Source organism: Balaenoptera musculus, chromosome 8, assembly GCF_009873245.2.
Source record: "Balaenoptera musculus isolate JJ_BM4_2016_0621 chromosome 8, mBalMus1.pri.v3, whole genome shotgun sequence".
Classification (NCBI taxonomy): domain Eukaryota; kingdom Metazoa; phylum Chordata; class Mammalia; order Artiodactyla; family Balaenopteridae; genus Balaenoptera; species Balaenoptera musculus.
This window is the reverse complement of record NC_045792.1, coordinates 66,613,510-66,639,224: the sequence shown is the minus strand read 5'-3', so window position 1 is coordinate 66,639,224 and position 25,715 is coordinate 66,613,510. Positions and strand designations below refer to the sequence as shown.

The 25,715-nt window shown below is 46.0% G+C and overlaps 1 protein-coding gene across 10 annotated transcripts in view; it reads right to left on the bottom strand.

Moving 5' to 3' along the window:
• ARNTL (aryl hydrocarbon receptor nuclear translocator like) overlaps window positions 1-25,715 on the bottom strand; it is a 103,649-nt gene that overhangs the window by 74,024 nt on the left and 3,910 nt on the right. Inside the window, exons 1-2 of one of the 10 annotated variants that reach the window (XM_036859517.1) lie at window positions 2,598-3,171; window positions 709-822 (exon numbers count right to left, since the gene is read on the bottom strand). The exons of 7 other annotated variants lie outside the window; for them this stretch is intronic. The gene's annotated coding sequence lies outside the window, so the exon portion shown is untranslated. Of the gene's footprint in view, window positions 1-708; window positions 823-2,597; window positions 3,172-25,715 lie in introns of those variants that run through there. 2 more of the 10 variants (XM_036859518.1, XM_036859519.1) reach the window with 2 other exon arrangements.

Below are 25,715 nucleotides of genomic sequence, written 5' to 3'. Positions count from 1 at the left end.
ATTGAACGAACGAAGACATGAATTAATCTGACCTCAACCCTCTCCACAAAAGCCAGAAGTACTGTCTCTTTCTGCTGGGCTCCCACGATACTATCTTTACATCTTTCTCAGACTTGTTTCAATCAATCTTAAATGACCCTTTTTTGCACACTTGTATTCTCCTTCAAGGCGGGAGCTATGACTTATTTGAAAGGCTAAGCTTGGGTCCAAAAGCATGCATTTAGCTTCTCCTCCATGTTGTTAGATCCAATGGGCAAGTCTGAGTCCTCCTCTTACAGCTTTTGCTACCAGTGAATCATGCCCTTGTTTGACTACTCTCTTCACTTGGCTTCCAGGCTAGCACTCTGGGTTTTCCATCTACCTCACTGGCTGTTCTTTCCCTTTGCTGGTTCTTCCTCATCTCCCCACCTCTTAATGTAAGAGTGCCCCAGGGCTCGGTCCTAGTTCTCCTCTCTTCTCTGTATTCCTTCAATCGCCCCCTGGGTGATCTCACCTAGTCTCATATCACCTACAGGCTGAGGATGCCCAGATTTCTCTCCAAGTGCGGACCTCACCTCTGGACTCCGGGCTAATATATCCTACTGCCTGTTTCAGGTAAGATGTCAAGTGGACAGGAGGTCTGTGTGAGATGTGTTCCATGTCTCAGACTTGACACATCTCACACAGACCCCTGATCTTCCCCCAGACCTGCTCCTCCCAGAATCTTACCCATCTCAGTTTAAGGCCATGGTCTTCCAGTTGCCCAGGCCAAAGATTTGCAGTCATTCTCGTCTTGTCTCGTCTCTTTCTCTCTTACTCTCTATCCAATCCTCTGGTTTTTACCTTCAAAATACATTCAGAATGTGACCATTTCTCACCTCCTCCACCATTACCATCCTAGATTATTGCAATAGCCTCCTAATTGGTGTCCTTGCTTTCCCTGCTTCTATTTTTGGTGTCACTCCCACTTCCACCCATAGCCTATTCTCAATACAGGAGGGAATCTGTTACAGCATAAGTCAGATTATGTCATTTCTTTGCTTAAAATTCTTGCAAGCCTTCCCAGCAAGGACAATGCCAAAGGGATAAATGTTTCCAGAGCAGACCTGCAGGCCCCGGGGCAGCGATGGGGGAGGCAGGGCCTTCAGGCCTGCGTCCTCCTCCCAACCATCTATTTCTCGACTGGCAGTCCTGACACACCTCCTATTATCTGATTCCTTAAAGAAAGGAAACTTTTTAAAGGGAGAAAAGTAGAATCAATCAGCTTCCTTTTCCAGTTAGGACACCACAAGAAGCCAGTAACACCCACATTTCTTAAGAAGCAATAAGAAAGATATGTCGAGTCTGCCACCACTTAATAACTAGTTTCCAAAGAGAAAGCTAGCCTCTCAAGGAACAGTTGGTGCTGGTGGTGAGTCCTCCTGAAGCCCCCCCTGCACCCTCCAGCTGGTCACCACGCCCTATTTGCCTAATTGTCTCCAGACTCTGTCCCCCTCCTCAACCCCCCAATGCTGTGGCTGGAGGGTGAAGTCCAAATGAAATAAGAATCCAAGGACTTGAATTAGCTCAGGTCTCATCTGTTCTCCCCAGAACTACAGCAGCAGCCTCTCTACCAGTCTCCCCAGCTCTACTCATTTACTTATTTCCAACTACAACTTTACACAGTGATAATTTTAAGAAAACCTAAATTTGATCAAGTCCCCTGCTTTAAAACTCTCCAAAGAGTTCCTACATTGCCATACTATAAATTCTTCAAAAGATATTATACAGTGAACCATAGTAAATATTCTTTTCTATCTTCTGTAGATGCTTTTCTTCTGCCTTCTTCCTTAAAAGTCCTTGCTTGGGAGTCCCCTGGTGGCCTAGAGGTTAGGATTCTGAGCTTTCACTGCCATGGCCCGGGTTCAATCCCTGGTCAGGGAACTGAGATCCTGCAAGCCGTGCAGTGTGGCCAAAAAAAAAAAAAAAAAAGGCCTGGCTTGATCTAATGGGGGTGGATAAACCATCCAGCTCAGATTAGTCTACTGCCTGCAACAGTGATAGGTCAAAAAGGACAAGTACATCACCCAAGCTGGGCCAACTATAGCCTTTCTCTAGGATTAATATATGGATGCAGAGAAAGGGGTTCTCCCTTCACTGGAATTGCTAAGTGGGGGCTGTCAGCAGTGGTGCCCCCCAGGGAGGGTGGCCTGTGTGCAGTAGGAAAGATTGATGTCAACACAGAAAGAATGGAAGGCGCCAGATGGACCACCAGCAGCATCAACTCCCATTCCAGAACCCCTTGCTTCTGTGAACTCCTAAGCACCCTTCCCAGTTCTGGAACCAGTAACTACCCACTTATGCCTCAGCTAGCTGGAGTCCCAACAGGCCCACCATGACGTTTCCTGTATCTGTGCCTTTCCCCACAATGTTTTCTCTGCCCAGAACGTGTACTCTTTGGGTTTTACACAGCAGCCAGGCTTACTCTGCGGAGCCGGCCCTGAAGGGAAGCACAGTTAGTCCAATCTTCCAGTCATGCTCTGAAAGGCCTAGAATATACCTACTCTGTTACACTTACACCACTCCCCTAGCTCCCCAATCTCCTAGCTAGTTGCCCAAGCTAGAAACCTCAGACTCACCTGGTCCTCGGACTTCCTTGTGGCCCGCATGGACTCTCCCTTCTTCCTTTCTGCCCCACGTCTGCTGTCGCAGTCCAGAAACGCATCCTCACCTCCCTGGGCCCAGGCACCAGCCTCCGGGTCTCTCTGCCACTCCCCGTCCCCATCCCTCCACACTGCTGCAGAGTTGAACCTCCAACATCCCTCCTGCCACCTACAGAGTCAAACCCCTGGTGTGAAGGCCCTTCACACACTGGCTTCAACCCAATCCTCTAATTTCTCCCAACCACTTCCACTTCCAGGAGGAGGCAGTAGACACACCTTTCCCTCTTCCACCTGCTGTGCACAACAAAAACCCCTGCACGTGATATGTAAAACAAACAAGAGAGGACTCTGAAAGGCAGAGTGAAGAAGGCAGACCAGTGACGGGCCTCAGGCCTGGAGGAAGGACACCATGGTGAGTGGCCTGCATTTTCTTTTTGCCTCACTTGGAACGGAAGAACCTGGAGATGCCAACAAGCACAGACAAAAAAGGCTCCAACAAAAGCTTGTTGCCTCGAGCAAGACAGATAACTTTTAGATAATAACTGCCCTATATCAGCCAAACACCACAGAAAACCCCATGGTCCCACCCACACCCATACAACGAAGTGCAAATGACATGTGCAAAAAAATATCTACAGCTAACCATACACTTAATGGTGAAAGACTGAATGCTGCCCCCCAAGATTAGGAACAGGTAATGCTGCCCACTCTTACCACTCTTACTTGGCAAAGAGCCAGCACAAGAGGCAACAAAAGGAAACAAAACAAACAGACTGGAAAGGAAGAAATCATCTATATTTGCAGATTATGTGATTGTCTAGATAGAAAATCCTGTGGAATATACCAAAAAAAAAAAAAGCCTACAACTAATTAGTGAGTTTATCTAGGATGTAGGATACAAAATAAAAATAAAAAATCAACTGTTTTTCTGTATACTAGCAATGAACATGTGGACACTGAAATTAAAAATACAGTACCGTTCACAATCACTAAAAAAAAAAGAAAGAAAAAGAAAATGAAAGAAACACTCAGGCGTAAATATAGTTTCTTCCAGCAAATCACTGTACGATCTAGCCACATGGGTCTACTCTGCCAGGACGGCAGGAACAGTGTATTTGTTTCCCTCTCCAATGAAACCAAAATACCCAGCCAGTGCCCAGCACCTAGCAGGCATGCAATATTTGTTGCCACAGCTCATACCCTGCTCTGTTTAAGATAGACTTTCTTCCCCTTATGCTCCTAATGGGACCACCATCTACTAAAAAAATTCCATCTCTCATTTCTGCCTTGGCAGGTCATGATTGTCAAGGAAGAACCAGGAAAACTGCTTCCGCTTCCACTCCCAAACACACTTATATTCTTACATTACACACAGCATGGATTGGAAGTGGCCTCTGCAGGTATCTCTTGGTTACCCAGGGGGACACTGGGCCCCCTCCACATCAGTCCAAGGGGCTCCAAGCCTCATTCCAAAGATCCCAGGCAATGATGTGAGACCACTGCCAAAGTTGTTCCATCCAGGCTCTGTGCTGGGAGGAGCTACAGATGTCCTCCCTCTGTCTGAAAGCTCAGTTGTGGAAAAGAACTGCCCATCTGTGCTAAAGAAAGTACTGTGGAGGAGAAGAGGCTATGCGAGATACATCAGGGCCCAGAAGGCATCCAGATATCTTTTTTCAAAAACTTTCCCCCTCTTTTTACTTCTGCGGGTAGAAAGTGAGTCTAATAGTCATTAAGCAAAAGCCAAAAATCTCAGAACTATCCCGATTCCTTTCTTTCTGTCACACCCCACCACCAATCCCGCAGCAAAACCTGTTGTTCCACTTTCAGAATAGATCCCAAATCCAACCACTTCTCCGCACCTCCACCATCACCACCACTCGGGACCTGGCTGCTCTCACCACTCACTGGATAACGAACGGCAACAGACTCGACTTCTCTCCCTGAGTCCTCCCTCAACACAGTAGTCAGAGTGAGTCTTTCATGATGCAACTCAGATCAGTCACTCACAATGCAACCAAGTCCTGACAATGACCTTAATGGCCTGGCCCCCTTCACTTCCTGCCTCCACTTTCCACCAGGTCCTCATCTTCTCCTCACTCCACTGCAGCCACCTCAGCTACCTTTACTTGTTGTTCCCATGCCTAATGCTCTATCCCAGTTAAACCCACGACTCACTTCTTCACCTCATTCACCACTATACTGTGAGTTCACCAAAACCCTTTTTTTTTTACCTTGTGAGCACATGGCTGGACTACATTTCCCAGCCCTCCTTGCAGTTAAGAGTACACATGTGACTGAGTTCTGGGTGGGAGGGATGCATGCTTCTTCCAGACTGGCCCATAATAACCTCCCCACAAAGTCCTCTCTCTTTTTCCTCACCCTCCAGCTGAATGGAAAGGAATCTGAGGGCCTTGAAGAGGGCAGAGCCACAAGATAGACGAAGTGTGGGTCCCTCAAGAACCACCAGGAAGGATGCCTGCTTATCCAGGAGCAGCCACATTGGAACTTTTCTATATGAGAAATAAAAGTTTTCTTGGGTTGATACGCTGAGATTTGGGGGGCTGTTTGCTATTCAACCTAACAATTTGGTCTCCTTCTCAATGAGGCCTTCTTTGATTGCTCTATTTAAAATGCTCCCAACGCTTCTTAGCTGACTGCCTTGCTTTCTTTTTCTCCATAGTCCTTATTACCATACAGAGTACTGTATATTTTATTTATTATTTTTTTCTCTACCTCCCCAAATTTGAATGTAAGCTGAAGGCAGGAAGTTTTGCTTTTTTTTGGTGTATGCCCTGGGTCTAGAACAGTGCTTGGAATGTTGTAAACAATCATGTGTTGTTGAATGAATGAATAAATGAATGAATGAATGGACTACATGGGCTCCAAGGTCAGAAAGGCCTGGGTGGAGGCCCACTCTGCCATTTACTACCTGTGTGACCTGGGGCAAGTTACTCTCCCTCTGTAAGACTCATTTCCTTCAACTGTAAAATGGGGGGAACAGTACCTTCTTTACAGGGACTGGGAATAATTAAGATCATGAACATAAATCTTTTAGTATAGTGCCTGGAAACAGCTCAGGCTCCATACATGCTAATTACCAGCATTGTCAACTCAAGGCCAGGGGACAAGACTGGGTGTCAGGTGCTCACAAAGTCACTGGTAGGGCCACCTATCAGAGAGGAAGAAACTGAATGGATTATTTACATGCGCAAACTCTTCTAGGAGAAAGAAATCGTGGCAAACACCTAGGTAGTGAAATTCAAGAGCTGCCTAAAAGTTCTCAGTAAATTGCAAACGATCAGAAAAACATGACAACTGGTGTCAGGGGTGATGAGAAGTCTGCAGAAAAGCACTGCTCTGGAGAGAGCACCACCCCAATGGTGAGAGATAACTTTGTGCCTTTTAAGAAACAATTTTCACAGCAAAGCTCCAGAAAAGAGAGGCCTCTTGCATCATGAGGACAAGGTAATAAGGCTATAAAAATGGAACTCAAATAAACCACACACAGAGCCTACATGGGCCCAATTTTCCAGGAAAAACAGTGATCGCTACAGCATTCAGATGAGGCAGTCACACTTGTGCCTGAGCATAGCAAATAGCTTTCAGAAATCATTAGGCTGCAGAAAAGCCACTGAGTTTGCCAAATTAGCGGTGCCAGCTCTCACCTGCCCTTCTCTGTCATGCTCTTGTCCTTCTACTGACAAGAGGACACAGACAATCATACCCAATGTCTGCACCTGCTTTACCATCTTCAAAATACAGAGCATCCTGGAGTGAGCAGCACCGCACAGTCAGGAGAGCCCAGGCTGCAGCCCTTCGTGTCTGCAGCCTGACCGCCCCCTCTCCCAGGCCCTCTCAGCTTTCGCTGGCTCAGACCTGCTCTCAGATCTCACCTTCTGGAACTCTCTGCAGTGCTGGGCCTTGCTGACAAACCCCCTTTTAGAAACTCCTTCTTCCTGTGGCCACTCACAGCTCTCACCAAACTCCTCCATACCCACCACTGCGATCCCTCTCATCTCCGTCTCTGGCCCCTCTTCCACTTCTGCACCTCTAAACATTGGTACCCCAAGCCTCTACGATATGATGTCTACCCACCTTTCTGGTTCTAGTGCCTGTTCTTCCCCTATATTGGAGGCAGGACAGCTTGGTGGTTAGAAGCAGATATTCTGGAGCCAGACCAACTGGGTTTGCTCTTAACTGTACAGCACTATGGTCTTGGACAGATAATAAATTGTTTTATGTCTATTTCTTCAACTGTAAAATGGAGACAATTATAAAAGACCTCACTTGGGTCACTGCAGGGATAAAATGAGCTAATATAGATAAAGGTCTTAGAACCATGCCTCGCACCTGATACACTCCATAATGTGCTAGCTATGACCACTATTACATGAGCCCATTGTTTCAGCCAAACCCCAAGCATACACCATGTCCTTGCACCTCCACTTCCTCTACTCAGGCCTTTCACTTTTGCTGGGAATGTCTATCTCAGCCAGTCCTTAAGGTGCTGACAAAAGCAACCACTCTTTAACACCCCAGTTGTCCAATGAGATGGAATACCTCCCTTCTCTAACAGGGTGGGGCTGACTTCTCCCAGGGCCCTCTTCTTAATCTCACTTGAATAATCATTAATTTTAGACGTGTCTTACCTTCCCACTCCCAGTTCATGAACTCCTCAGAAACAGTGATGCATTGGGTTATTTCTTCCCAAATTTTTATCCCCTGTAACCTTATACACTGTAAAGACTCAGTCAGCATTTGCTGGGTTAAGCTGAAATGCAAAGCCTAGAGCCTGGGTCTACATAACAATCTACAGAGACTAAAACAACAGATCAGCAGGACAGGGGAAGCCTCCCCCATCACCCCAAAGCCAACACAGATTTCAGGTTAAAAAGAATACAGGGGGGACTTCCCTGGTGGCGCAGTGGTTAAGAATCCACCTGCCAATGCAGGGGACACGGGTTCGAGCCCTGGTCCGGAAAGATCCCACATGCCGCGGAGCAACTAAGCCTGTGCACCACAACTACCGAGCCTGTGCTCTAGAGCCCGCGAGCCACAACCACTGAAGCCCGTGCGCCTAGAGCCCGTGCTCCACCACAAGAGACGCCACCACAATGAGAAGACTGCGCACTGCAACAAAGAGTAGCCCCAGCTCGCCGCAACTAGAGAAAGCCCACGCGCAGCAAGGAAGACCCAACGCAGCCAAAAACAAACAAACAAAAAGAACACAGGGGACCAAGTCAGTTATATTTGTTTCTCAGTTTCATTCTAGCCATTTCCTAATGGCCTACAAAAAGCCAACCTTTTGGCAAGTTTGCAGCCTGCTTCCACTTCTAAGAGTACTTCCCGACAGGCTCACTCTGTCTTAGGGAGACGTGTTTTCTTCCCTCAAAAATCCTATTTACTTTTTCTTGTTTTAGGCTACTTCTTAAAAACATCCTTAAGAAGAGATCATTGTTTATTTTATTTTGTTATTGTTTTAAATAAAGTGCCAAAGATATAGGGACACGTAATTCCTCAATTTGAGCAGGTAGATTACTCCTTAAGAGAATGTACTGGGCTCACCTCCACACTTAAGAACAAACAAGCCATGTATTACTTGTAAATACACAGCCTTTCACTTACATCTAATTTCACATTACTGTTAGCCTGCTTCTTCATTCATGGAAAACATGACAAAGACCTTCCTAGCATTTAAAGTAAAATTTGAATATATCCTCATCTTCTTGGAAAAAAAAATTCTGATTCTCTATCTAATCTTGGGCCATTGCCATTAGCTAGATAAATGCCAAACTAATGAAATGATTCTGTAATACACAAAGATGGCTTAATGCAGCATTAGCTGAAAGAGCAAAGATTAGAAGTAATCTAAATGCCCCATAACAAGCTCACGTCTTATTGAGGGCATTCCCTTGATAGTTATGCAGCCATCTTAAAGAAGCATGCTGAAAACGAGGGAGCCAGGTGGAAAAAGGCTGAGGATATCATCTTAAGAGGAAAGGGCATGCAATGTGTAGGGATATGTGTTTGTGCCACTAAGGTTGCCCCAGCTGGGCAGATTAGGTCACAGGTTTGAAGTAAGAAGCAAGGAAAATTAGGGGAAAGCTGAGAGAAAATCTCAGTAAACAGGGCCAGAGGGGCTGGTGGTAGGAAAATGAGAAGCCTGGGCATGGGGCAGGGACCCTGCTTAGGAGTACAGAACGGGAAATAGGAAAGGCGTCCCAAAGCCAAGGTCATTTCAAGAATTCCATCCCAAAGCAGGGAAGGGGAATGGAGAAGAGAACCCTTCCATTGCAGAATGAATCAATCCCCGGGTGAGAAAACAATTTTCAAACCCTTAAGATACTTAAAGTCAGGCCTTGGCCTTTCCACAGTGTTGCCACCAGGCTCCCACCGGAGGGCTCAGCCCTTCCTAAGCCTCTGAGGCTAATCCTGCCCCAAGGCAGGAGGGATTTAAGGGGCTCTAGCCTAGAACACAGGGATTTAGCTTGTTTGCTGATAGCCTGGCAGATAAGGAAAGTGAGCCCCCGTGAGAACAAGTATCTTAGCCAAGGCCACACAGGGAGTTAGGGGCTGAGCTGACACTTGAATCTGAGTCTGCCAGTCTCTGGGTTTAAAGCTCTTCCATAGAACAACCTGATACAAGACTGTCAGACTGGCCCTGCACAAAGTGTCGGCACCCAGCTGCTGACAGAGATGCAGTGGCTTATGAACAGGTGAACAAACCAGAGCAGGGCAGGAAGATCCCAGGGACCCCAGGACACCAACAGTTGCCCCCAAAGAGAAAAAGCCCCCTCTTGCACCCCAGTCCATGCCAAACCCCTGCCTCTAACCCCTCAGCCTCATGTACTTTGTGGGTTCAGATGAAGCTCACCGCCCCTGTGGGCGTCAATGTTGGTCCCTAAAGGCATGACCTCCGGCACTGCTGTGCCACCTGTGGGTTCCACAAGACAACTCCATCTCTGGACAGGAGAAAAAGACTCCAGAGCTCCTCCCCACATCTCCCGTCCCCTTTGATTCCTACCCATACCCCTACCAGAATCCCCACTCTAGACACCTCCTGCCAATACAAGAGGCCAAACTTCCGGTCTGGCATGTAAGGTTCTCCCTCAAGGGGCCCACACCACCTACCTAATCAGGCCTCTTAAGGCACCCACCCCCCTCCCCAGGTTGGCCAGGGGTGGCCCTCTCGTCCCTTATGCCACCTCCAGAAGCCATGCTCTCCTCCCCTACCCCAAAGCCCCTAAGCGCCAGCTCAAGCTTTCTCTCATTTTCCCAGGCCTCCTCCAAACACACTGGTGTTGCTCACATTGTCTCCACTGAATGATCCCAACCCTTTGTGGCCTAAGTAGTCAAAGGGCCAGGCTCTCAAATATGGAACAAGCAGGTCACCCAGACACTGCCATCCAAAGGACTATGCACAGGAGGCCCTCTTTTCCCCCTCAATCTGCTCTAAATACACCATTAGAGATTCCATCACTTAAGTGGTTGTCAAACTCTCCCTTGATCCCCCTTGGGATGGGGTGCAAACATTAGGCAGTGATGCTGGAGCCAGGACAGCTAGTAAGGGCCCTGATGGATTCGAGAGCATCCCACCTACCACAGCTGCCTGCAGTGAGCACTTCCTGGGCTCCTACTACATGCCAACCAGTGGGCACAGGGCACAAAGACACAAATCCAAATGCACCAGTCATTGCAGGAATTCAAACTCAAACAGAAAACAGTGAGATAAGCCTCTCTAATGCAGCGTGACAAATGTCACCCAGAGAGAGAAGGCACAGAGGGAAGAACAGCAAGGAAGAGAGGCAGCCAGGATTCAATTCAACAGAGAAGGGGCTGGGGAAGCGCTCAGAGAAAGCCGAACGTGAGCTGGTCCCTGAGGGGTCATCAACAACAACAAGAAGCAGAAGAGCCGCCAGCATGTACTGGGTGCTGACTGTCTGCTGAGCACTGCACCGAGCGCTTCGCTTGCTCTACTGCAAACTCATCCACTCATTCATTACGGACCCCTACTACCTGTCAGGCACTGTTTTAGGCACTCCGGATAGAGCAGTGAACAAAATAACGTGAGTTTCTGCCCTCAGAACTACTGAAAGAAGATGAGACAATAAATCAGATAAATAAGTAAAATGTATTATATGTTAGATGGCAATAAGCGCTAAGAGGAAAAATAAAGCAAGAAAGGGAGACAGGGAACGTGGGGGTGGGGCAGTGGGCTGGGTGGTACAACTTTAAACCCGGTGACGTTAGAGAAAAGACCTGGAGAGGCTGCATGAACAAACCATCCGGATATCTGGGGGAAGAGCATTCGAGGCAGAGGGGCAGCCAGTGGAAAGAGCTTGGACAGGAAGCACGCCTGGCGTGTCTGAAGCACAGCAAGGATTCCAGGGCGGCTGGAGTGAAGCGAGAGAGGGGCAGGCAGGGTCGGTGCAGACAGCCGCACAAGTTGTGCACTGCACAGCTCAGGAGGGCGCCACTCACACGCACCACAGTGCGCTATGCAGAACCCAGTCTGCTCAAATCCTCACCAGGCCCTGGGGTGGGAGATGAGGTCAGAGAAGTACTGGGAAGCCCTGTGGGCCAGGAGAAGGCTTTACCTCTGAGTGAGACAAGAAGCCACTGTCAAGAGGGTTCTGAACTGGAGGCATGACCTGAGCTGACCCCCTCTGCACAGGATCACTGGGCAGAGAGCACAGAGTAAGGAGGCAAGGCTGGAAGCAGAAGACTGCTTCGGAGGCTATTGCAATAATCACACTCAACTGTGTATCGTATTATCCTCACAGTCCCATGAGGACGGTTCAATGATCACTCTTTCATAGATGAAGAGATTAGGCTCAAGAGAGATTTGGTAACTTGCCCAAGGTACTCAGCTAGGCAGTGGCAGATCAGCCAGGATTGGGAAGCAGGGGATGAGAACATTCCAGGTGGAATGAATAGCATCAGTCATGGAACAGGAGATTGGCAGGGCTTGCACACTTGGGGAAAATGGCAAGCGCAGTCAGCGAAGGCCTGTCTGTGCCCTGGCCACTCTCACACAGAAGCCTACTAGCAGTGTCCAAGCCAGCATTGCTCCCTGGACCAGAACCACCGCCTCCTAACCCATCTCCCTCTCCACGCTTGTCATCCCCACCTCAGTCCACAGGCAGCCAGAAGAGTCCTTAAAAAACATAGATCAGATATTATTTTCTAGCTCTCAACACTCCAGTGGCTTCCCTTCACGCCAGGTGACCAGCAGACCCTCAACTGATGTTGAGCGAATGGATGACTCCCTCATCCCTGCAGCCTCATCCAGGCCATCCTGTCTCAAAACAGGGGGAAGGACCACCTCTTCCATCCCTCCTCAGCAGGTGTGACCAGTCAGACCAAGGCCAGGACACCATATTAACCAGTCAAAATACAAAAGGAGAGAGGGCAGCATTCAGACAACCTTGGGGCAACTTTCGGATTAAACTTTTTAAAATAAAATTGCTTACTCCAGAGCAAACTGGACACACTTTACCACGTTGTGGCCAAGGAAAAGGAGGTCTGCAGATATGCTTGGGCTGGAAAGACTGTAACAGGTGCCTTGTCCCTCTGAGTCCCCAGAGCTCTGGACAGCACTCTCCGTGGGGATGACGTCTAAGAGCTGCATGAGCCGGACAGAGTCATAGGCACTAGGCAGCCAATGAAAGGCCTTCCTCACCGAGTCTTCGAATTTAAGGGGTGGAGCCAATGACTGTATTCTTTTCTGGAGGCTGAATACAGTGGACCAAAGTTATCTCAGAAACTAGGGAAAACTATGAAATTAAGGCTGAAACAAAATTTTACCAAATGTGAGACGGCAACTATTTGGAACAAAAGGATTTGTTTCCCAAGGATCACTACCACTCCCATGGTTTAAACCCAGGCCCTCTGAGGGTCAACTCCTTACAAAGCCTTTGTTATAAGTAGAAGAAGATACATAAACATACACACATACACTTGCATGTATGTAGATATATTTTTACAGGAATGGTAACAACACCAAAAGAATGAAAATAGTAACAAGCTCTCCCCCACCCACCCACCCAAGGAAACCGAATTTAGTAACAGAGAGCCTCCCAAGCAGGCCCTGGTAGGAGTGTTAAATGATCACTGATAAATGACTTGTTCTCTGGTTAAACGGCACAGTTTGTGGGTGGGAGAGGGGTGGGGGGAGCTCTGGAAGCCAAGTGAGTCCCCAGACCCCTTCAGGAGGCAGATAACTTCAAGTTTTCCTGTACTGCATCAAACCGGTACGAGGCAAGCTTCAAAGGCTTAGCTCTTTGAGCAGAAAGATGGGAGGAGAAGGGTCAGAAAAGCAGTCATAATATCTGTAGAGGAAGGGGGCTGAGTCTCCATGGGGGTGAGGGGCCTCTTTGTCCTGGTTTTCAGAAAGAGGAGACACGGAGAGCAGGATGAATGGCTGAGTCCTAGTCTGACAGAGAAGTATAATATAAAAGAAGACTCAACAAGGAAGTTCAGGAAAATTACTTTTATTTGACCAACTCCAAGCTTTTCTGGGCAGTCAAAAGCCAAGCAGATAGGCGAAAAGATCCTGTGAGAGCTGGTCATCAAGAGTTTCAGAAAGGGCAACAGCTCAGTGAATTCTTCCAAATACATGCAAAGGTCAGACTCAGGCACAAGCGAAAGGACTCGGGGTGGTTGGGTGATGGGGAAGCAGGGTGAAGTTAATGAAAACTAGTTGCCTGAAGGGAACAGCCCAATGTCCCACTGGAGAGACAATGAGAAGCTGGTCCTCATTAAAAGCTGGAAATTAGGGAGAGAATATAAGCTCATCTTTAGACAGAGCTGTGGCATGCACAAATCTAGACCCCTATGTGCAAACTGGCTCACCACTGTTCAGAAAAGATAGACGTGCACCTTGGGCAGTCCAGAGATGGGCAGGTGGAGGGACCAAGAGAGCCGGCCCCTGGCTCATGCCTTCAGCTTTTACTTTCTCCACTTGTAGATCCCGGCCTGGCCCAGGCTGACTGAATGGGAGACGCAGCTCCGAGGTCTCCTTGATCTCACCCCTCTGCGCCAGAAAGTACCGAGGACACAGAAGGAGCCAGGCCTTGGAAGCATTCCAACTCTGGTCCTCCTGCTCCACTATAAACGGGCACGTGTAACCACCTCTGGGGCCATTCTTACAACCTGTAATTATCTTTATCATTTACTTCTCTGTGAACTGCTTCTCTCTCCCACCAGAATGAAAGCTCCATGGGAGCAGAGGCCAGGTCTGCCTTGCTCATCACTGTGCCCCCAGCCGGCATCAAGAACAGTGGCTGCCACATTGCAGGATCATAGCAGATGACTGCATGGCTCGGGGACTGCCTGGATTCAAACACCAAGCAGTCATCTCGAAGAGCTGTGCCTGAGCCTGCCTTGCCAGGAGTGGGCTAAGTGCTGGATGGATGGCCCAGTGCCTCTTCCAAAGCTCTTAGCCACCTCAGGGCCCCCACCCCTTCCCTGCAGTCCCGACCCCTCCTCCTCACCGCACCCCAGAAGCACTGCTCAGGCCACTCCCCTGAGCCATGACAAGGAGTAAAGGGAAGCTGCTACAGGGAAAAGGACAGCAATGTGCCCTCTTCGTTCTATAAAAATGTTGGTGGGAAGAAGCCACAGCCAAATCTACAAAGTCATGAACAGATGGAGGGGACACTAGAAATGGAAGGGTCCTGAGAGAACAAAGGACAGGGTCACTCAGTCCCAGGGTAATAGAGCCAGAGGTACCTGAGGGACACAGGAGTATAGGATAAAGGAAAAAAAGTCACACAGCAAATGGGAAACCTGCAAAATTCATTTCCTTAAGTGACTGTAATAAAGGCTAGTCAAATTCCAGGAGGAGCCGTTACTCAGGACATCTTTCCTAACACATGATAAACATTTAGCTTTCTATGTTAATTTCCAGAAGGAAAACATCCTCTTTATAACAAGTTCCTAAATGCCTCAGTCAGAAAATAATTTGGATAGGTCTGAGTTATTAACATGATGGTTTAAAACCCAGGCCAGGTTACCAAAAATAAAGATTCTTGATTTGGCTGGAGAGAACTAATTTGTGGGACTAATTTTTAACTGGCCTTTTATGATTATAAAAGTAATACATGCTCATTGTTGAAAAATAGGAAACCGCAGAGAAGAAGATGAGAATGAAAATCACCTCTAATTCCACAAGATGAGAACCACTGATAACACTGGCGCATTTCCCTCCTTCTGTGAATGAAATTTTAACAGAGTTGAGTGCACACCGTGAATATAATTTCAGTTCCTGCCTTCTTCCCGTAAAGTTCACTTAAAAGCACTCCACTGGTTTCCAAGAAAGAAGTTCACCCTTAGTGAATAAACAAATTAAATAACAAAATGAATAAAAGAAACCCTTCATGAAGTTAAAAAAAAAAAAGCAAAACTGATTATTCCACTGAACCCCCATTTCCTTAGCAAAAGAAAAAAAAATCACTACAGCTGAGACAAAAATGGCCCATAAGATAGAAAGATTAAACTCATCTTTGTATCCTCTTACCTATATCATATTTTCAAGAAATATTTTTTGAACAAGCCACACATTTTTCAAATCAACAGAAGAATTTTATAACTGTATCTTATTATTTCGAAGCAAAAAATCAAGTCTTAATGGTCTTGGGAAAGTTTTATCTTCCAATCTGCAGGTGAACCAAACCATTTAAAGATGATCAGTTCACATTCATGGACCATGACATTCAAACGAAAGTCTTATCTCCAGTTTTGCTGTATTCTGTGACCTAAACTGTGGAGTAAGCAAATAGCCTTGCCAAGGACATATGTGTCATGTGCTACCCGGCTGGGAGCTGCCCTGACGTCTGCCTGCATCCTGGTGGGGTACGTGGTTTTACATGTAGGCCCAAGGCCTTGGCCAGTGGAGAGGAGAAGAATCTTTCCACCTAGCAGAGAAGACTATCCAGGATCAAGAGCTCCTTAGCACAAGGCATTTTTTTTCACCTCTCATAATAGTTCACACTTCATTCAACAAATGTGTCCATGTCAGGCATTGGGCTGGGTGCTCTGGACACAAAGGTGAACAACACTGAATAACACAGACGCTGTGCCCACTTCCACGGAGCTGCAGTTTGCAGAGCACTTCCCCATCCATTATCCTCACACTAAGCCTGGGAGACAGAAAGATCATCGCCATTGTTCCCATATTCTAGATGATAAGGCAAACATTCATTGGAGTATTTTACCCCAGGTTATGACATGGAAGAGCTAGACTCAAATCTAGGTTTTCTGACTTTTCATCCAGTGCCCAGTTTCTGAGCAATGAGTTGCCCTGACTTCTAGATGGCTGCACGTGTCCTGGTTTCTGGAAGCCTTCTTAGATTCTAACCCTGGACTCAGGCATCTTCCCAGATTTCCTGGCAAGAGTTTCAGATCCTATTTACTCCCTTCTACAGTGTAGCACACTGCTAGCCTCCCCCAGTGTTCAGTCTCCTTTCCACCCTGAAAAACAGATTTTGCTGGACTCATGGCCTCCCAACTGAAGATATTTCCCAGCTTCCTTTGCAGCTAAATGTAGCCATAGGACTAAGTTCTGGCCAATGGGATAAAAGAATGTGCTACTTCCAGGTCTTGCCCTTAAAATGACTGCATGTATTACTCCCTGATCCTTTCCCCTGGGAGACAGTAAAAACTGAAGCTTCCACCTTCAACCACCAAGTGGAAGCCACGTGTTGAAGACAGAAGGCCTGGACCCTTATCTACTCTAAACTGGTACATGAGAAAGAAATCAGCTACCACCCAATTTCAGCCAATGTGTCTGTGGAGCTCCCTAATACCGGAATTTGCTCTGTGTCCCATCTAATACAAGAAGCTTGAGTGAGACCAGTTCTACATTCTCTTAGCGAAGCCCCTTGTCGCCGATTAAATACCTTAAAGGGGATGTTCAAAACTATATAAGAAAGTATTCCATTCAGGTTTATTTCACGGAAAACTTTTCAAAAATGAAATTAACAGGATCTCCAAGATGATTTATGTTCAGGTCACAGGAAAATTGAGAGGGCCCAGAAAAGCAAACCAGCCTCCTATAGTAACAGGAGGGGAGAGAGCTCTAAGTGATAACACCACCAGTTCTCTCTCCTACAGCAGCTTACTCCATTCCTAGAAAAGGCACCAAGAGCTGAAATCATGTGAATCAAGGCTCATTTCTCCATGGAAACAATGTGATAATAAGAGCTTGTGTTCCCAACCAAGAACTCAATGGTCAACTTTTTAAAGAAATTACATAAACTCCATGTTTTATCATCTATTAAAGCCTTGGGACTTTTAAAGCTAGAAGGTCTGCTGGTCCAATAATATACCACAGAAGATCTTTGTGTGTTCTGTACCATCGAAAGTAGGTGCAAATCAATTAAACCTAACACAATAAACAATCACATGACCTTTCATTTATTCTGATTCAGTAACAGTGTAGTTTGTAGCACTTCACTTCAATAATTCCTGCTGACCTCTGAATATAGTAAATCAGAACACTTAAGAACATCTTCAACAGAGTAAGCAAAGAGGAACTTGGGAAGAAAGTAGAAGTTGTCAGAAAAGTGGTGTTTAAGCCTGACTCTGCCACTGACTAGCTTTGGGACCCTGGACAGTAGTTGAAATTCTCTAGGTATTTCTAGCCTGCAAAATGAGTCTTTATAACTCCTCTCCTCATAAGGCTGTGGTGAAGACGAGACAAGACAATACATATAAAAACTACTTTGTAAATCACACATGAAAGGTGGATGGCATTGTTATCATGACCGTGACCTCGGGAAAGGCTTTTGTGAGATTTTGACGAGCATCAACATGAAAATGGAGCAGACTACCAACTACACAGCCACTTTTTGAAAAACTGACCCAGAGCAATTCTTTCGTAGTCCTCTCTTTCCCCCTTTAAAATTCCCCCATAGGCACTAGCTGGCAAGAGTTAGTCAATCTGCTGCATTCATCCTTGGCATCCATTTGCTCACAAGCCACAGGGAAGCCGGCAAGAGCTGCTAGATGTCAGCCATGGCCGTGAAGGAGGGAGAGACATGGCCACTAACAACCAAAAATGCCTTCCAAAGACCCATTGGGCTGTCAGAAACCTCAAAGCCAGATTCAGAAAGCATCTTAGGGTCCCAGGAAAAGGGAGGAAGAAGAATGCATCAGGTAAGAGTGCAGGCTCTGGAGTGAGACTGTCCTGGGTTTGAATCATGGCTTTTCCACTCACTATGTACCATCAAAGGCACTGGGTCTCAGTCTCCCTAACTAGAAAGTGGGACTGACAGTGCCCACCCCACAGGGCTATTGTGAGTATTAAATGGGAAAAGTCGTGTGAGCACTTAGCATAGTTCTCGGCAGATGGTAGATACTCAAAGGTTAAGTACTGCTATAATTATTATTATGAATAATAAGTACATCATGCAATACTAACAATAATTAAGATTTGGCAAATCTCTAGTCCTTCATGTCAAGACTTTGCTACAAGCTTTATAACCAAGTATTACCTGGACAGCATGCTGGCTCACCCACTAATTCCCCAAACTAATCAAGGTTCTTCTGGACTTCTTCCTATTGCCCCAGGATAGGTGAAACGTCTAAGAATGCCCAACTGGCCAGCTGGCTAGATCCTGCCACTTGTTTTTCTGGTTCATAGCTGTCCATCACTATCCTGAGAGGTGTGCACAGAGAGAAGAGATTAACTAGGATGTCTGTGTCTAACTTTTCTATCTATGCCGAGGCTGGCCCCCCATCTCTCAGGGTGAAATATATCATCATCTTTAAAATACGGCCCTACACCAGCAAAGTGAGGCTAGTCAGCACCCATTTGGTGGACAGCGCCACATCCCTAAACACACCCTGGAGGCAGGGGAACTACTTCTGTGCCCTCCAGGCTCTCCCTGAAAGGCTAGTACACCTTCACTATTAACACCACAGCTGCTACTCCCTACAACCAGGGAGCAACTTTACCGCTTCCAAAACCCCTATTCTTTCCTTATCTCACTCCAGCATCAAAACCACACTGTAAGGGGCTGGACAAGAATTGTTACACCTGTTCCACAGATAAGGAATCAGCCACAGTTTGAGACATTAAGTTATTTGGCTTAAACTATCTGGTGCGTAAGTAGCAGAAACAGTCTAGAATGCAGGTTATCCGGTTCCCAATCAGGGAACCTTTCTGGAAAATGTGGGTATTTGTTTTTAAACATTTGACTTCCATAATGGTGCTTTGCTTCTCAAGAATTCATTAACCAAGGTGTCTCAGTCACAGTACAGTGCAGATTCAACATACTTAAAAGCCACTCACACAAGCAGATGTTCCCCACGCTCTAGAATTCTAAAGGGCAACTGAAAACAGCCATGCCGATTAACGTAATTGACAATTAATTCCCAGTTCTGGCTCCGCTCCGGTGAATCTCTGGATTCGGCTAGAAGCCTCCTATCAGGTCCCTGCTGCAGTTAGTCCCTCTGCTCCAATCCAGCTGGGACATTCACACTGGACTAATGCTTTAGGGAGAATCATTTCACATCACTAAAATCATCATCATCATAAAACAACTTCAGTCGTTCTTTACCACTCTCTACCTCACTAGGTAAACTTTGACTTGCCACTTAAACTTGCTGAGTTTCTTCTTCTACAAAATTAAGCAGTGGACTAAATAGAGTCTTGTCCACTTCCAGCTCATGACTCTAAAGCCCCCAGCCAAGCCCAAATCCTGCATCTGGAGGACAGTGGGAGACAGAGGATTCCACTGGTCAAGAGTCTCCATGGCTTGGTTTTTACACCTGGATCCACTGCTTCTTAGCTATGTGACCTTAGGCAGGTTACTGGATCACTCCGTGCTTCAATTTCCTCATTTCTAAAATGATGCTAATAATTGTACCTACTTCATGGGGTTTTGTAGGCATTAAATCAGATAATATATGTGAAGTGCTAAGGACATCATAAGAACTCTCTATATATTAGCAATTATTATCATCTGAAATGAAGAATCCTCCATTCTAGGCAAGGCTGTGTCCCTGAATACAAGCTGGTCATTCCTACCTCTGTGCTTTTAATTATGATGTGTTCCCACCCACCTGCTCCCTGGAAATACCTGTGCTACCCTTTTCTGTGAATCAAAATTCTACACATCCTTAAAAGTCTGGATTAAATCTGATCACTTCCATGAAGCCTCCTCCCTCACATGGCAACTCACAAAGAACTCTCTAGTCTCTGAATTCCTGTAGCAATTATAGATAGTCTAGACCACTTTACTGGCATTATACGTGGCCTTGGTTTATCTATCTGCAGATAAAACTGCCGGCTCCTTGGCCACAACAACTATTTCTGTTCTTCCTCTGGGTCTCCATGGTGCCTGGTATATTGCCCTTCAGATATTTGTTGACTGAATAAAGAAATGTATAGTACTACACCCAAAGAAATATGCAGTAGGTTTTCTTTTAGTTGATGTGGCTCAGCTATTGATTTGCTGTACTTTGGAGCCAATTAAAGATAACATAAAGATGAACATCAGCAGGGCAGGGACATCCATGGCCATCTAAGTCCTGATCATCAATAAAAGATACTGATATCTGGCCAACCTGAAGAATAAGAAAAACACAGATGGCAAAAGGAAACAGTATCCTAAAATCCAAAGTACGTTGCAAGACCAAGCACATGAGCCTATATACTGTTAGACAGGGTGGGAAAGTTGAGGTTTTCCCAAGCTGAACTCACTCACTCAGCAACAATTTATTGAGTGACTACTCTGCGCAGACACTGTCTTAGTTGCTGGGGATACAGCAGAGAAAAAGACAGACAAAATTCCTGCCAGTATTCCAGGATCTAAGGAGGAACGCTGGGTATAATGCCACCCTCTAGCTCCCAAGTGAAATCCACAGAGCAACAACTTCTTGCACCAACTCCTCTTGTTATGCCTTCAAGTAAGGAAAAAAGAAAAAAATGAAACATACTATTCACAAGTAACCAAACAGAGGCAGAGTTCAAAGTGCACTGTCACTCCCAATGAGGCTTCCCTCATTCTAGAATCTACTGGGGACGTTCTCCACATAGCACTCTGCACCCTAAGACAGCTGAACTCTAAGCCTCTAACACCCTAAGTCCCAGCTGAGCTCTGAGACTAGCATTGCTTATCAAACCTCTCAAATAGCAAATGTGGCTCTTGAGGCCAAAAACAACTCAGAGGTGGGAGAGAAGGAAGGGAGGGGTGGTAGGTAAAGGATCGGGTAGTTTTCACCACTGCAAAACCTGAAGCTCTTCTCCTTTGGAGCAGGAACCTCTTCTAATCTAAAGCCTCAAAAAAAAAAAAAATTTCTTTTCCTCCAGCAGGATACTGAAAATAGCTTTGCATTTAACATTTAAAATTGTTTTTGATCCCACACTCCTTCAGCTCTGCTCTCTCCTGCAAACTGGTTCCATTCCCTAAGGGCACTTATAAGTATATTTCAAAAGCAACAAACCAGAGTCACCATTTTTATCCCTAAGAGTTAAAAAGAAAAAATGATTTACATAATTACATGGAAGATAAGTTGACAAAGAACACAGGAATCTTATCTGGACCAAAAGTTCTAGGACAAAATTTCTTTCAACTCGTCAAGAGAGATAGCAGATTAAAATCAAGGTTCATATTGAAGGCATAACGGTTGGGTACCATACATGGGAACTTCTTGAGTTCCTCATTGTTTGTGTGCCACCTACTTCTTCAAAAAGAAAGTGGAGGTAGCTACTGGAGGGCAGGTTTGAACAATGAAATACATGCATGTTTTCCCGTGACATTGAGAAAACAGGATTTTATAGCCAAGAAGGACCTGAGAAGTCAAAGTTCAATGAGCGCAACTTACTCAAAGTTACTCAGCAAGTCGGTGGCTGGGCAAAGACTGGAGCCCGGGCCTCTCCCAGCTCCCAGCCCACAGTTTTCCCCACTCTCCACACCACTGTCTCATTTATAACACATGAAATGAAATCTTAAAGGCACAAAGGCAAAAATCCCTTTTATAAACCTTTTTGTCAGACTAGAAAAATAGTAGGAGAAGTGACTTAGGTAAATGGGTCCCATTAACGCTAGTAGTAAATGACCTTTAATGCTATATAGATGGGGGTCTAGCTTCAGAAGGCTTAATTAATGCTGCTAACGCTTTAGTACTAAATAGTATGGTTTCAGCTACAGTCAGCACTAAATGGCTTTTGTGGGCTTGCCTGGGAACCAAACCACCATTTAGTTCATTTTTTTCTATAGAAAAATGTATCCCAAGTTTCCATCAACTGCCTTACAAATGAACTTTTGAAACAAAATCTGTTTTTAAGATGGCTGTGCATGTAAAACAGAATTCTGAAGTCTGAAGCTCTGCACTAGACATAATTAAAACAGTAATAGTGATACATGCTAAGAGCATATTTATGAGAAAACCCTTCAAACCCTTAATTTGTTTATGTGCAATATAATGTTTTATTAAAAGCCTTCTGAGCAGGATACGGTAAACTGCTATTTATACAATGTATAACCAAGGGCAAATGCTCCAATTTTGAGTGCAAGTATTTACAGGGCTGTTAGCACTGGGCTAAGGGTTACAGGGAGGATAAAACATCTATACTCAAGGAACTAAAAATCCAGTTACACTGGCCTTTATTTTACTTCAAAAACAATCAAACTACTTCCAATCTCAGGACCTTTGCACTGGTTGTTCCCTCTTCCTAAGATACTTTCCCCACATCTTCCTGCAGCTGAGCTCAAATGTCACCTCTTCACCCAAGGACCCAGCTAAAGCAACCTCCTTCATCATCACTACTGTTTTACTCTATGTGGTTGCATACCTAGCATCTATCACTACCAGGAGTTAACATGCTTAACTGTTTACGGTCTGTCTCCTTCCCCTGGGACTCTGTTTTGTTCACTGCTGTACCTTCAGTGCCTGGAACACTGCTACGCACACGGCAGGCATCCAACAAACTTCACTGAATGAGTAAACGAGTAGAATTGGAGGGTGGGAAGTGAGGACAAGATAATTATTCATGAGACAATTAAAAAATGAGAGAACTGGCCATCCTAATTGGAATCGATATGATCAATATGCTAATTATGAAGTACCAATGCTTCTGAATGAATGGCTGGCAATCAAAAGTAAAAAAAGCGAGAGAGAGAGAGAGAGCGCAAAGGGGACAAATGTCATCAGAGGAGGTTTCACAAAGCAGGGAGATTCAAGGCAGGCTGGGGCAAAGAAGAGAGGCCTCTCAGGTCAAGGGAGAGAGCTGAGGGAAGACAGACAGCAGGAGAGAGTAGGGCATGGGGTGGCCTGGGCAGGGACAAGCAGAACCGAACCCCAGGCACTGGGCTCCGTCTGCAAATGGAGGTAGAGGCAGGGAGCAGGGCTGGTGAGCAGGGGGAACAGGGTCAGACTCTGGAGAGCCTGGAAGACCGGATACAGGAGTGGCAACCACAGGCCACTGGCAGCAGGGCTGTTCTTGGAAGGCAAAGTTGGCCACATCATGTGGGAGGAACTGAAGGAAGTAGAAGGTAGAGCAGAAAACTGGTTACAATATGACCTTGATGGTCTAAGCATGAGGCGGTCAAAAAGAGCCTCTTCCCTCTGCTTAGACATGAGAGAGAGATAAGTGAGCAGCAGACATCCCCCCCTTCCCCCCCCCCAAAAAAAAGACAACTTCCAGAGTATTTCACAGTAGCATTCCATGGCAGATTCCGGTCAACTTCCCAAACATTCTATACTTGGAGCATTCAAGATGGTGAACAGAGATTCAAAACAATAACTCTGAGGGCAGGGCATGTCTTTCCATGCCTTTCAAATCTGAGATTAATTACCTTCAGTATAGCCTGTGTTTATTATCTTTTTATTCTTTGAAAAAAAAAAGTAGTATCTAATTTCACCGTGCAGTATACATTTGAACATTATATAACACATTTTTATGTAACAGGTTCTTGACATAAAATAATGTTTCCCTTACTATCTAAATGTATTTGGGGAACAACTGGCATTAAAAAATATATTTATATATACGTACACATTAAGGCTGTGGACATCTGTCTTTGGGGTAAGAAGCTGGAGAGAGGAGGAAGAAGGTGAGAGACTTTACAAAAGGTCTCCTCCCCGTGACGCTCTCCGCAGATGGCCCGGCGGGGGCAGTGGGTGAGGAGTTCTGTTAGGAGGTTCATCTCACACAAGCTGCCTGGGGAGGGGTTGGCTGAGCCACATGAGGCTTACGTCAGAGCAACGCCGCAGAAAGGCAGGAGGAAGCAAGAGATACAGAAATGTACAACAGGATGTGAGAAGCACGCTCACAAGCCCCTGGAACTCACACTTGGGTAATATCCAGACGTGCACCCCTTGTGTCCCACCGCAGAGGACTTCAGTCCTGCTTAAAAGGAGGTATACACCATGTCTGTCAGCAATAAGACTGGTCACCAATCACCTCGGGCCTGCCTGGCTCCTGGCCTGGTGCCGGGTGCTTCAGACACGGGATCAAATCCAGTGGTTCCTCCCAGCAGGCATCTACCGCAGTGGTTAGACAGCCGACTCTGGAAGTGTCCATCCCTCCCCGCTCCCCCTGCACCAATCTGGCTCCACCCCATACCAGCTGGGCAGTTCACAAAACCACCTCACTTGTAAAATAAGGATAATCGTGATACCTACCTCATAGGGTTGTTATGAGGATTAAACAAGTTAATAAACATAAGGTGACTAACATATCTGCTGGCACTTAGAGAATGTTCAATAAATGTTAGCTGCTGTTACCATCATTATTATTATTTCTATTTTGCAAATGAGGTAAATCAGACTCAAAGAAGCTAACTAATTTGCCCAGGTCACACATTTCAAACAGTAGTTGAAGGCATAAGTACTTGTAAATGTTTTACTCAGCATATGTACGAAATCTAATGGGTAGAGTATTAACCAGAATATTAAATTAGACAAACCATCCATCCCCTTCTTTAACCAGGCTGGATAAACATGAGTTTATCCTATTTAAAAGGACAGCACGTACTAACGTAAAAATAATTTCCCATCATGTGCCAGCACTCAACGTTCTCCTGAAGCAAAGATGACTAAAGTTTACCCAATCTCATCTCCCCGACTTTAGGTCCCCAACTCAATCCCTCCTTCCATGCAGACCTAACTACTCATGGCCACGTCCACTCGTGCCCCTGTTGCATCCCTCATCTCATGCTCCCACCTCTCCACAGGTATATCCCCTTCCCTCCATGTGCTTAGTCCCTGAGTGCCTATCCCACCCCATCTCCTCCTCCTCAAGATCATTAATTGGGATTGGACAAGCATATCCTGAAGGCTCCCTATGCCTGTGATTTGGGGAAACCAAGATGAACTCCCCCCAAAGTGCTTGGCCTGGAACCAGCAGGTAAGATATTCCCAGAGACAGCCCAACACGATATGGGATGCAGCAGTACCTAAAATAATTAGAGCTAGATCAAGGGCTGGGGACACTGCTGCCCAGTGTGGGGAGGAAGAAAAACAAAATGAAGAAATAGCTCCAGGAGGACCAAGCATTTGAGCTGGGTCTTGAAGAAGAGTAGGATTTGGATGAGAGAAGGTTGAGGCATAGAACGGGCCAAGGGCTGGTCCAGGGAGCGGACAGCTCTTCAGCTTGACTGGACAGTCCTGTGCACACAGCCAGGCGGGCTGCGTATGGAGAGGCAAGAAGGAGCAGCAAGACTGATAGCTAACATCCATGAATGTTTACTATGTTCCATGAAGAGCTTCATGTAGTTTTAATTCTTTAACTCATTGAATCCACACTGCAACACTCTGAGGTAAGGACTAAAGTGATTCCAGTCTTACTGATGAGAGCACCAAGACAGAGAGAGCAAAGCAACTTGACCACAAGTCTTAAACCTAGTAAGGAACAGTTAGGATATAAAATCTGGCTCCAAAGTCTGTGCTTTTAACCCCCCAACCAAAGTCCCTCTCAGGACAGCCTGATGGTGAAGGGGTACAGCTGTCATGAGGATGAAATGAGACCATGCTGCAAGCAGTTTGCAACCTGTAACTCCAAGGCCACGGATGCTGGCAATAGGCTGCCGTGAACGTCTACAATGGACCTGCTAGCAGCTGAAGCAGGAGAGACACATCAGG